Source organism: Zea mays, chromosome 5, assembly GCF_902167145.1.
Source record: "Zea mays cultivar B73 chromosome 5, Zm-B73-REFERENCE-NAM-5.0, whole genome shotgun sequence".
In the NCBI taxonomy this organism is placed as follows: Eukaryota; Viridiplantae; Streptophyta; class Magnoliopsida; order Poales; family Poaceae; genus Zea; species Zea mays.
The window spans coordinates 207,498,010-207,512,162 of NC_050100.1; the positions used below are offsets into that span (position 1 = coordinate 207,498,010).

The following is a 14,153-nucleotide window of genomic DNA, read 5'->3' on the forward strand; positions in this document are numbered from 1 at the left end:
ACAATATGAACGATTATATATTATTATCAGGCATAAATAGAAATATTATTGAATTATAAGTGTACCTTCAATCGAGAGAGGATGACAATACAAGCGTGACGCAAAAAGTGAATGCCCAGTCAGCGTGAACAGTACGGGGATACTGTTCACCTATTTATTGGCACGGGACACAGCCCTTACAAAATTACATACATGCCCTTTACATTTGATAATAATTCTGTAGTAGTCTATCGAGGTCTGAATAGCCTTTTCATCTTTAAGTCGGTTCCACTCTTTGCTGTCACGCCGAAGCTTTCCTGCTCGCACCTTCGGCTCTGTATCAACCTTCGTATTATTCCGGTCTACAGCAGTGCCGACTTTAGTCCGAAGATACCTGTTCACACATTGTACTCCAGAAATACTGTTAAATCCTGTTTTTGAGGACCTTCGGATGCCGAAGCTCCCCAACACCAAAGGTGGTAAAAAATAGTGAAACTTTGCGTGGAGCCTTAATCTGGTCTTAGTTGTTTGCCATAAAAAATCTGAAGATTATAGAAAAGTGCATAATGTATCCCAAAACCAATACAAATTAATTTTGAGGCGCTAAACAGTCTGCATTTTGTAGATGCCCCATACGTTAGCAAAATAACTAGAGCACATTAGTTTTTCTTCCTAAAAAAGTGGCGCGAGATGACACCTATCGGAGAGTAGACACAGTAAACAGCCGCTGTCCGTGGCTGGCCCACACGTCAACGAGAAGCACTTCTGTCCCCCCACCGCCCCCTATAGGATTCAGGAACCTTCTTCTTCACTGGACCGATGCAAGTTGTTCCCCAAATCCACTGTCGCGCGCCCTTGCCGCTCAATCTCCGCTCACATTCACCAAGAAGCACTTCTGTCCCCCCCACCGCCCCCTCAAAACCCCCTGTTGGCGCTGCATCCACGTTCACGTCGCTTGAGGAGGTGAGCACTCGGATCTAGCTAGGTGCCGCAAGCGAGACCATGCCATGTTCCATCTCCACGCACTTTTCTCGTGAGCACGCTCTGCCATCCCGCCTCCTCCTAGTAACGCGTTGCTCAAGGTACTCGACATCTCTCCCCCGTCCTTGGTGTCCATCGCGAAGGACCTCCGCTCACCCTTCTATTGGTGCACTGTAGGTTACTGGATCTGGTGAGTCACCGTTCAGAGTTGGGTTCCTGTTCCTGGGGCGCTTCTTCTTACGTTCGCAGGTGGAGCGTCCGTGGAGGAGGCGGCGGGGTATTGATGGAAGTGGTACCCTTGATGGATAGGTTAGTCTCAATTCCTGCCATTTGCATAACCACATTAACTTGTAGCTGCCAGCAAAATACACAAACACTAGTCGTTTGTTTCTGGGATTCAAAGTCAAATATAGATAGTGTTGAATGCGTTGGTTATATATCTATGGATATATTTATAAGAAATCCAATTTGTTTATAGGATTCAAAGTCAAACATGGATAGTGTCGAATGTGTTGAATATTTATATATATGACATATATGTATCATAAATCCAATTATGAGTATTTACATACACAACTGCATATGCTCTCTCTAGATTCACTGGTTGCAGGCCTATTTTAAGCAAATTCTATCACCACAAGCATCTAAAGAGATTTTCCCCTATATTTATTAGGCCTTTATAAAAACTTTGCTTATATTGGTCTCTTAAGTAATGGTAAAAAATATAGAAATAAATGGGCTGATCTGAAAGCAATTTTAGATAATGTTAGTGACCACTTAGTAGCAGTAGCAACCAGATTGTTTTGTTGGAATCTGTGCTGATTATTCATCATGCTACTCATCATCGCTATCATCATCTTCGCCGTTATGGATTGTTCTCTCTTCATTATCACTAGCATATTGCAGAAATGTTTCATCTTCTTCGTCTTCAAATAAATCTTCAGGTTCATCCTCCCTTTGTCTCTGAAGGTCTTCAACTATACTTGCATGAACAGTAAAAGAATTTTCACCGACCAACACATCACTGTCCATATTGACATCATAATCTTGAATATGAAAATCAACACAGTCATCATCTTGGTATGACAGTTCCACACCCTTTGATATTTCATCACTTGAAATTTCATCCACATTCCACAAATGCCTATGTGAGAATTTTTGAACAACTCACCAGTCTCCACGATATTTGGTATCTTCCAAGTAAAACACCTTTGCCGCCTGCGTGGATAGAATAAAAGGATCATCCTTGTACCAAATACATGCATGGTTGATGCTTCTAAAGAATCCATCATCTTTCATCCTTGCCCTGTTACTACACGTATCAATCCAATCACACCGAAATAGAACCACTGACCGATATCCGCTAGAGTCTGCATTGTACTGCAGCTGAATTATTTCTTTCAAGCAACCATAAAATTCAATATCTTCTCCATTATGTGAGCCATCAACCATAACTCCACTATTCTGCGTCCTTCTATTTTTCTCACGCTCAATAGTGTGGAACCTTACACCACCAACAATACATGCTGAAAATATTCTTACTCACAGATCTGGCTGACATGACAAAGCGTATAGGTCACCACTTACATCTTTACCATTCACAAATCGTAGAGTTGCAATCTGTACACAGAATTCCCCAAGATGGTTAAAACAACTTCAACCACTAAAAATGGTTTAAGAAAATATACAAGAACAACTCACATGGTTCTTAAACCAGGTACCAAATTGTTTCTCAATGGTTTTTTCAATATCTTGATTTCCTTCATTATGTAGCTCCTTTCTGTATAACCTGGAAAGCATTTTTAAATAAACAATTAGCACATCAAATTAGTAGGTTTGTATTCAAATGAAGCAAAATTGTGGATATGAAGACATACTCTATATATTGTTCAACCTCCGGACAATTGTTTAACACATACCAAACCATCTTTTCATATATTTTTTCTTGGTATGTAATCCTATGCCCTCCGAGTAAATCGACTCCATGTTGGAAAATGGATAAATCACCCGTGCTCATATCAACACGCTCTCTATTCCTACCCTCCCAATTATGTCGTGTGTCGAGATCATCAAAATACCGTGAACAAGCAGTCAAGCATTCATTAGCAACATATGCTTCAGCAATTGAGCCTTCAGGACGTGCCATGTTCCTCACAGAATGCTTTAAAGTATATAACCGTCTTTCGACGGGGTACATCCAACCATATTGCACTGGGCCTCTCAGGATAGCTTCATCAGGTAAATGGACAGTCAAGTGAACCATGACATCGAAAAATACAGGAGGAAATATTTTCTCAAGCTTGCATAGAACAATTGGGATTTCATATTTCATTCTATGCAAAACATTTAACTTCAATGTCCTAGCACATAATTGCTAAACAAATTTACCTAGTTCAGCAATTGCTATGTACATGTCATTATCCATGATTCCTCAAAGAGCGGCAGGTAAAATGCATTGCAGTATTATATGACAATCATGAGTTTTTAACCCTTGGAGGTTGCAACCATCAGCTGTAATACATGTTTCTAGGTTAGAAGCATATCCATCTGGAAACTTTACACTTCTTAGAAAGTCATATAAAGCAAGCTTCTGCTTTTTATCCATTGTGTATGGAGCAGGTGGAGCGCTATATGAATCTCCATCATGCTTCAAGTGCAAAGATTTTCGTATGCCCATGTCTTCCATATCAAGCCTAGCATTGGTACTATCCTTCGACTTCCCAGGATACCTAGTAATGTACCAAGAATTGACTCACATATATTTTTTTCGATGTGCATCACATCAAGGTTATGTTGTAGCTTCAACCCTGTCCAGTAAGGCAAATCCCACAAACACGATCTTTTCTTCCAACATTGGCCATCATTTGCATCCCGCTTTCTCTTCTTGTTTTGAGTATGTTTTCCTGGTCTAACATCCTTGACATTGTCCAATTGTTGCTTCAATTCAACCTCACTAAATGCTTCTGGCTTGTCACGGTTTTCAACTTTCCCATCAAAGTCTTTTTTTTCTCCATGGATGATCCTTTTCAAGGAATCATCGATGCCCAATATAGCAAATCTTATTCCGTATTCTCCTAGAGCATGGATTTTTGTCACAATGCAAACAAGCATAATACCCTCTGGTGACTCTACCAGACAATGTGCTTAGCGCTGGATAATCATGTATGCACCATAGCACTGCAGCATGTAGAATAAACTCTTTTCCAGCTCTTGCATCAATAGTATTGACACCCAACCAAAGATCTTGCAACTCGTCAATTAGTGGATCTAAAAATACATCAAAATCGTTTCCTGGGCATTCTTTGCCAGGGATAAGTAGACACATCATGAAGTTTGATTGCTCGACACATACCCATGGAGGAAAGTTGTATGGGATAACAAAAATAGGCCACATACTATAAGAGGAGCTCATTTTCCCAAATTGATCGAAACCATCTGTTGCAAGCCCAAGCCTGATATTCCTAGGATCTTCTGCAAACCAACCATGTTGCTTATCAAAGTCCTTCCATGCCTTACCATTCGCTAGATGGTTGAGCTCATTTTCCATAACCTTCCTCTTCAATAAGCCATTGTGCCTCCTCAGATATTTTTTTGAGGAAAACATCCTTTTCAACCTAGGAATCAAAGGAAAATACCGAAGTACCTTTTGAGGACTCTTATTTATACCTTCACCATCTTTCCATCTAGATTCTCCACACATTGGGCATTCATCTTTTTTTGCATAATCCTTCCGAAACAAAACACAATTATTTCGGCACACATGGATTAACTCATATCTGAGTCCTAATACACGAATAAGTTTTTTTTGCTTCATTATAAGATGTTGGAAGGCAACATTGTGGGAATGACAATGATAATAACTTCAAAATTGCATTGAATGCCACATTGCTGATCCGATAAAATGACTTGATATGCAGTAACCAAACCACAAAAGAAAATTTCATGAATGGTGAACCTGGGTGAAGTGTCTGCTTCATCTCATCTAACACAACTGCAAACATGGACTTCCCTATACCTTCTTCAGATGTGAATAACTCATGCACCATTTCTGGTAATCTATCATCAGGGTTATCTTGTTCATACTCATTCATACTAGCATCCTCATTCAAACTAGGTGGTTCATTTAGATGGTCAACATTTTCATGTAATCTACCTGTCAATAGTAGCTCTCCATGATGTATCCATGTTGTGTATGTGCTCGCCATCCCATTAATATATAAGTCATCCTCTACTTGTGATTTATGTTTAGAAATTTGATTCAAGCACTGTCGACATGGGCATAAGATCTCTGTGACATCAGGAAACCGCTCTTCAACAAACTTCATGAACTCATCCACCCTGGCTAGATACTTGTTGCTGAAAAGCCTAGAATTGATCCAAGATCTGTCCATCTATCGTACATTGAAATAATAAAACACTACAGGTGAAACAAATAAAAAATCCTAAAAACCATTACTTGACACTACAATATGACCAACACTAGCAAACTTGATATATGTAGCTCTAGTTAAACAAATACATATAGTTCATTGTTAGAATGGTAGGTCAATGTTCTCTTCTCCTTTTACATAACTAAAATGGTACTCAAAAACAGAATGAATACTTAATTATGACTCACGTTTGATTTATTTGCAAGTGACAAAATTGGCAAAATGGGTCACTCTAGAGCCGCTCTTCAAAATAGGTGTGTGAACTGAAGCTTGTTTTGTGAACTTGTGTGTGAACTGAACCAGTGTTCTGTCTGTGAAACCTGTATTGGTGAGGGGCTGCTCACTGTGACCATCAGGGAAACCTATGAACTTGTGTGAATTGAAGCTTGTTTTGTGAAATTGTGTGTGAACTAAACCAGTGTTAAATCTGTGAAACCTGTATTGGTGAGGGGCTACTCATGTGAGCATCACAGAAACCTATGAACTTGTGTGAACTGAAGCTTCTTTTCTGAACTTGTGTGTGAACTGAACCAATTTTCAGTCTGTCAAACCTGTTAACTTTTGTGTGTGTACCAGTGAACATCAGAGAAACCTGTGAACTTATGTGTAAATTCTATGAATCTGTGTACCTGTGAACTTGGGTGTGAATATGTGAGTCCTGTGTGAAATCTGAAACCTTTGAACTATTGTTCTGTCTGTGAAACATGTTAAGTTTTTATGTGTAACCTGTAAACTAATGTGAAATCTAAAACATGTACTATATTAGTCACTAACCTGTCAACTTGTGCAGACACTGGTTCCCCTTGGCTGGACAAATTTCAAACTAAATATGTGGTTGTCTCTATCAACAGCAAGGGAAGAAAACTTGACGGTTAATCCTAAAAGATGGTGAGTGCTCTATCTTGGAGACTTCGAAGATGGAGAATCTTGGAAGAACAATCAAAAGGATGGTAAGGTTAATGGTTTCAGCCCAAACATTAGGCCAAGTTATGTTCCTATACCTAGATGGATGGATCACGGATCGTAACAACCATTAGGAGTAACACCTAGGACATTTTTCATGGTGGCAGATGGTACTTATGATCTATAAACCTTTTGATGTTTCTTCTCTCTTGTATGGCAGGAAACACCTTTCCACAGTGGTAGCGCCAGAACAGCCGTCGACGGCTTCAAGCTCCTACGTGTGTTTCCGGCGTTTGGTTGTTGCGTCTGTACCCTGCTGGACTCAGCCGACGGGATACCTAGGACCTAAATGGATGTTCTGAGAGTTGTAGTCGGTGGGCTGCTGTAGACTCGTAGCCGGCGGGCTGCTGTGAGACTCGTGGACTTATTTGGGCAAAACTGATTTGTAACTCACGTGTGTATGGATCTGGTCGATGTGGGATTTTTTGGGCAAAATATATTTCAACGTGACATGTATGGGTCTAGACATATATGGATCTAGACATTATATTATTTATTATATTTATTCTTCATCGTTTATATTATATATTATATTTATTCTTCATCATTATATTTATTTTTGAGATGAATCGAAAATCATAAAAATCTTGATAGACATAAATTATGCAATATATATATGCAACTATTGTCGAAAAAAACAATAGGACTCAATTGAATACTCTTCAATTGAAGTGGGCTCTTAGTCAAAGACGCTAGATGGGTCAAGAATTAAAAGATACGTAAATAAGTTGGCATTGCCTCTCCACGTCTATAAAACAGTGGCTTGAACATATGGGTAGGTGCTACAGATTTTTCATCGTGGGTAAGTTAATATATTATGGGGTAAAAAACAAGGTGATATGAGGCAAAATCCTATAGATTAGCTATATACTAGAGGCACTTTAATATAAATAGATAAAAAATTTAAAAGTAATTTAATGTGTTACATCAATAAGCACCTCATGCAGAACCCATTTAACCTTGATGGTGGACCTCTCATTACATCGATTATATAATATTTCATTTTAAATATTCTATCACATATATCAATGATTAATGAGCTTGTCATACAATTGTCACAAGTCTGATGTAGAGCAAAATATGACGATTTATTCTCATGACAAACCCATATTGTCATGGATCATCGTCACCAAAAGTATGTTAGAATGAGTTATGACCGTTTAATGACGATGGTTAATTTTTTGTCATTAAACTTAAATGTCTCATTGAAATCGTCATAAACAGAGCGATCTAATGACGATTCCCACTAGTGTCATCGCATATTCATCATAGAAGGTCACATGTGTTGTAGTGAACTTAGAATCTTGTTTTTGTTCAAACTAGGCTCCAAATGCACCTTTTCTAAAATCTGAACTTCTAAACTCTCTAAGGTTCTTAATTAGGTTCCTAAGGGCATTTATAACTTATCCAAACTCTTGGATTGCTCATAGTCCATCTTATCCATGTTTTTCCCTTTCTAGCCTAAGTTTAAGCAAACTATTGCTTTAAATCCTTCAATTTGATTCTTATGAACCTACACTCATACGCTTAGCAAACTAGTTAGATCACAATGTTGTGTTGGTCATAAAACCCCAAAACCACTATAAAAATGGCATATAACACATTTCCATTTCAATCTCCCCCTTTTTGGTGATTGATGCCAACACAACCAAAGCAAGTATGAATAATCTAACTCACTAGTTTGTTATTCAACATGAGTTCATAAGATGCAAATTGAATTCAGAACTAAGTTGGATGTAAGTGATTAGCAATTTTAACATGTTTGGACCATATAAGCCGCCCCTTGCTTTTGATTTTGTAAATCGACCTTGTTTTAGAATTCTCATCTTTTGCAAATTTAAAACTCAAAGAGCAGTACACTTAACCCAACACCCCCTTCCTGGTTACGCCATGTGGCACACCTTGAACCCCCCGTACATGGAGCCACAGCTAGGAGGGACGACCACGATAGTAAGCGCACCTCTTAGGTCCTAGTGTGTCGGCTACCAAGGTGACCCCTAGTAGGTTCCTGCAATGACACATTTCTGGCACGCCCAATGGGACCACTATGCCAACCTCCACATTGGCCCTAGATCAGTGATCGATGTCGACACATCTCCGACCTTCATAAACTCTACACCACCACCATGACACGCTTGGGAAAAGAGAAGGTCATCATCTAGGACGAAGAATAGTACCCACCAGGCAAGGATGCACCTCCATAGCTCGGTGACTTCAGCCCCAAAGATGTGATACTGTTACAACTAAAAAGTTGCTCGCTTGCTTCACCTGGACATGCTCCGGGAACGTTAGGCTCACTAGACACTAGGAGTTGCTACTGGAGGAGATCAATCTATTGACATTGTCGACCAAACGCATTGCCACCTTGCGCCAAGAGATGAACTACATCATACACCATGCTCTGGCACAACAAACTGAGGTGTTGGTCAACTTCATGGAGAAAGTTATCGTAAAGGTGGCTAGACAAATTATGGTCGAGAACTACACTGTCCTGGGACCCACTTTTGGGTCCCACAAGGAAAAGAAACAATTCTACACTCAACCGATGGAGCCTACACTATTTAATGTCCTTGATGACACCAAGGCAGAGTACCTTGTTTACCTCCCATAGATGCCACAAGAGACCTCTTCAATCTACGACCATCATCCAACATGCATTCTAGAGGGCTTCATGTATGCATACATATTATGGATGGCAAAACCATATGCATAACGAGAAAAGTAAGGCATAAGAAAGTTCAAACTATATAATGTATGGAGAAAGCATGTAAAAATATGCCAACTGAGACACAACATAATGAAACTAGTTCAAAGAGAAAATATGTATAGATCCAATTGGTCTGGATACCAGTTTGTATGATATCATTTTGAAAAATGATACCAATTGAAAATTAAAGCATGGTGCTTATCTCTAGGACTATTTTCATTGCAATAAGACTACTACAGACATATAAGCTTAAATAGAGTGTTAGTCTAAAAAATACTAACTTATGGAGCCACCTCGCCTAAAAGTATGCATACAAGTTTGGAATACTTGTAGAAGACATGCACTTAGGCTTTTAAGGTCAAAACACCATTTTGAAAGATAATATCACATGAATGTGAGCATTACTTATAGGTGATATTAGGAGTAAGCCATCTATAATTTGGATTTAAGCATATATTAGATAGTCAAATGATAACAATTGAAAACATACCAATTAAAGATAGTATATAAAAAGAGCTATGTGTAGTTGTCATTTTACAACAGCACCAATGTACAAAGAGTACAAAAAGAGAGAGTTTAAGAGGGAGTAGGGTGCAAGTCTGTGGTAATGCTAAACCTAGGCACAACTCTAAGCCCAGACCTGCGTAGTTGGAGAGGTTTGGACTGTAGTGTGTAATACCCTACATCCTCTTGCTACTTATCGATTGATGAACACAAATGTGAAGTAGATTACAAGCACATACATAGTTGAGCATCAAGACCTCCTAGCACTTTCTAAAAGTGCATTCATCCCTTTTGTGAGTTTTGGTGATTTGGATAACAACACATTTAAAGGTCTAACAAATTTGCTAAGTGTTGAACAGGAAATTCAGTATGATGAACATACTTGAATAGTGTATATTGATCAGTGAACAAGGTTCAACACAAGGTCAAATAACCAGTGAGACAATGCAAATGGATATAATATGGTCTCTATATTGGTTTGAATATATGGACAAGTCCTGAGAAATCACTATGCATAAATATGATCATAATAGAGGTTGAAGTGATTAAGAGGATTGGTCAAGCCAAAGTGAATAAGATATGAGGAATCGTGAATTGGCTTGACCATATTACTATTAGTCCATATATGAATATATGAGAATCAAACTAGAGCTTGATTGATCTTAGCGGTTATATCTAGATGACATTCAAGCAAGGTTCACAATATTGAAGAAATGATTCTCTCAATGGATGCTCAATAGGATGTGACTCAAGAATGGCTTGATAGGGTGAAGATAGCAAGGAAAGGGCTTCGAGGAACTAAGCGAAGGTGAAGGCCAAGCGACGGCTTGTAGACCGAGGTACCATGGCTAAGGTGAAGAAGAGAGTACTTGCATTAAGTCGATGTACTAATCAGCTATAAAGAGTTACAACATGTTAATGCATCAGTAAGGTGACTTGAAGCCATGATTTGAACTCATATATGGTGAAATGGCACAAGTCACAGGCTCGATTTGTGTTTGCTTCAAAAGGTGAGACAAGGATGTTAGTGATCCTTATGAAGCAACACCATGGAGAAATCACACATGAGACACCAATGACTCAAGGAGTTTACTTAATTATATTTTATTTAACTTGAGTATAGGAATCGTCGTACTATCAAGGGGGATCCAAAAAGAAGGTTGGTGTTGGTACTAAAGCTCAAAATCCTTGATCTAAAACTTCCATTTTACCCTTGTTAATCCTTAGTGAAAGTATGTAGTACAACCTTTTTAAGTCTATCTTGGCCAAAATTGCTTTTTGGAAAAACAGGTTCAACCGGTTTTAAAACAGGTTCAACCGGTTTTTTACACTGTTCACCTTTTTGAAAATACTGGTTCAGCCGGACACTCAACCGGTTTTTGTCTGGTGGAAACAGGTTCAACCGGTTTTAAAACAGGTTTAGCCGATTTTTGCATTGTTCACTTTTTTCTGCCATTCTGCTGTGTCAGCCAAAAAGCTGTGCGCAGCTTTTTGAAAAACCGGTTCAACCGGTTTTGGGACCGGTTCAACCGGTTTTTGGGCAGAAAAGTCAAAAACGGCTAGTTTTGGAGCCCCACCTATATATACTCACTCCTACCTCTCTCCCATAGATGAGCACGACTTGGACTCCATTCCTAACCTGAGAAACACCTCCCACTTTCTCTCACACACCTCTTGCCTCTCCCATTTCAAATCTTTGGAGAGAAATCTTTGAGTGAGATTGAAGAGCTACGATTTTGGTGCTTCATCTCTAAATCCCTCTTGCTCTTCTTGATTCGAGCTTTGGTACTACATCGAGTTCTTTGTGGATTCATTACTCTTGGAGCTTCTAGCTCCTAGACGACTAGGTGTCTCTTGTGAGTCTCCAAATCTTGTGGAAGACCACAAGAAAGTTTGTATTACCCGCTCGTTTGAGCATAGATTATTGTGTGGGCTTGACCTTTGTGGTCAGCAAAGGGAGGATTAGGGTTGAAAGAGACCCGGCTCTTTGTGGGCGCCTCAACGAGGAAGTAGGGCACCTTAGTGGTGTGACCGAACCTCGGGATAAATCTCGTGTCTCTTGTGTTCTTGCTCATTGTGTTTGTTTGTGTTCTTCGTTCTCTCACCATTGCGTGGAAGATTTGTTTATACCTTTTGGTGTGTGGATTTTGAGAAGTGCCCTTCTCAGATCTACTACTTTGAACCCTGTGGATCATTTAGAACATCTCATTTCCAAAGTTAACTGGGTGAATTTCGAGATCAATTCAGTTTTACCCAGTTTGCTTCTAGTTTTTGTTGAAAAAGTTTTATCTTGCCTATTCACCCCCCCTCTAGGCAACTTTCAATTGGTATCAAAGCCTAATCCACGTTCTAACGCTTAACCGCGTGAGGAAAGATCATGTCGGGGGGACTAAGAAACGAAAGTGCTTCTAAGCTTGAAAAAGTTGAGGTTGCCTCGACTTCATCTTTTGTTGCAGATGTTGATCCTAGGGCAATAGATCTTGCCATGAGAATCACCGAAAGGATGTTCCTCAAAATGAAGGAAAATGAGGCGAAGAACAAAATTGAAGAAGAAAATGATCGATGGAGACCAAACGACGAATCCACCTCTTCACAAGGTTCGGCTTTCAAATCCACTTCTTATATGTGCTTTATTGCTAATGGGAGTGACAGTGAAAACGAAAGTGAGGATGAGGAGGAGCAAGAAAGTGATAGTGAAGATGAGGATGATCTTCAACAATTCTTCGCTCAGCTAAGCAAGAAACATCGGATGAGCTTGCTCAAACTCATGAAAAGAGCGGAAGAACAAAAAGAAATGCTTCATAAGCAAGAAGACTTCCTCATTAGAAAAATCGAAGACTTAGAGAAGTTGACCAAAGAGCATGAGAAGCTAAAGTGCTCTCATGATGATTTGGTCCAAAGGTATGAAGACATTTCAATTGAGCAAATTAAAGTTGTTAATCATTCATCATATATTGCTCAATTAGAAAATAAAAATGTTATGTTCAGAAACACGATAGAAAGGCTAAATATTGAAAATCTAGCTTTGCAAGAAAAACATGATATGCTTGTGTGCTCTCATAATAAATTTATGGATTCACATATCATGTTAGAAATGGCTCATGAGGTTGTGTTAACTAATTTGAAATTATACCAACCTCACTTATGCACATGTACTCAAACAGAAACTATATTATCATGTGCTAACAAATGTTGCTCTCAAGAAAGCCAATCTTCCATTGAGCTAAAACTTTCAGGAACAAGTAATGTTTCCTATGCAAAAGAAAACAATGAGCTCAAGGAAGAAAATGAGAGGCTAAAAAGGAGCTTGATTCAATTGAAGGGAAAGTGTCATGCTCAACCTTCTCAAGATAACTGTGATAGTATGGTGAAAAAGCTTGAGAAGGGGACAATAGTAGCATGCACAAAACCCCTTCAAAAGAATATCAAGCTTTCCAAGAAGGACATGAGCAAACATCAAGAGAAGAAAGCCAAAGCTCATGACAAGTGCCTCAACCACGCCTCCACATGCTCCACACAAGGTAACAAACAAGTCACTCTTCCAAATAAGAGAAGATGCGCTAGAAAGTGTTATCAATGTCATGTGAAGGGACATGAGATTAAGTCATGTCCCTACACAAAGGATAGTGGCTTAACTTTAGAAAGAAAGAGGCCCACTAACCATGTAGCAAACAAGAAGCAAGGCAAGAAGGAGTCTTGCAAAATTAAAAATCAGATTTGCTACACTTGCCGAAGAAAGGGACACCTATGCAAGGATTGTCCCATGAGTGAGTATCCTAAGCCTACCATGTCAATTCATTCATATTCACTTAGGAGACCCAAAAATGACACTTGTGCTAGAAAGGTAAGTAGTTCACCTAAAACTAGCACAAAGGCCATTTGGGTGCCTAAGTATTTATTATCTAACCTTGGTGGACCCATCCAAAAATGGGTACCAAAATGTACTTAATAAGTTTTGCAGGTACCCAGAGATGATATGAAGCTTTGGGGGTGCTTGAGCGGTTTAACTCAATTCTTATCTCAAGCTATCAATCTTACATTGTCTATCCTTTAAGATTGACCCAAAGATGAATTGAGTTGTTATATCACTAACTTCATATTCATCTCTAGCAAGAACTTGTGTTGTAGGGAATAAGGATTAACCTTTGTGGGAATCAAGCAAAAGGCCTACAACCAAGTGATATCCAAAGGATGGTAACAATTAATTCTTAAGTGCACATTGCTTTTAATTGGTATATTCTTTTGTGTCTTTTGTAGCCACATAGGAAAAATGAAGCACTTGAGAATGAACTTAAGAGATTTTACCTTACTTTGGAAAGGATCTAATTATATGGTAGATTGCAAGTTCATATTTTTATATTGTGACAATCTACATGCTTTAAATTGATTATATGTATCTTGTGGCATATTTCAAACTAATTATCGTGTTATTGCCATGACCTAGACATAAAGAGGATTATCCCATGTTCTTAAATGAATAGAGTGCTAAGTAAGAAATTCAAATTCTTAAAGCACTTACCAAAAGGGAAATTCTCTATATGACTAGAGTTGTGAGACTAATGTTTTTATCTAAGTGATTTATGTAGTTT

The 14,153-nt window shown here is 38.8% G+C and overlaps 1 long non-coding RNA gene across 1 annotated transcript; it reads left to right on the forward strand.

The window, feature by feature from the left end:
• Positions 1-714: 714 nt before the first annotated feature.
• Positions 715-6,865, forward strand: LOC103627586 (uncharacterized). Its single transcript, XR_002262075.3, has 4 exons — positions 715-1,061; positions 1,138-1,269; positions 6,242-6,340; positions 6,514-6,865. It is a non-coding gene; the product is annotated as an uncharacterized lncRNA (long non-coding RNA).
• The last annotated feature ends 7,288 nt before the right edge of the window (positions 6,866-14,153 follow it).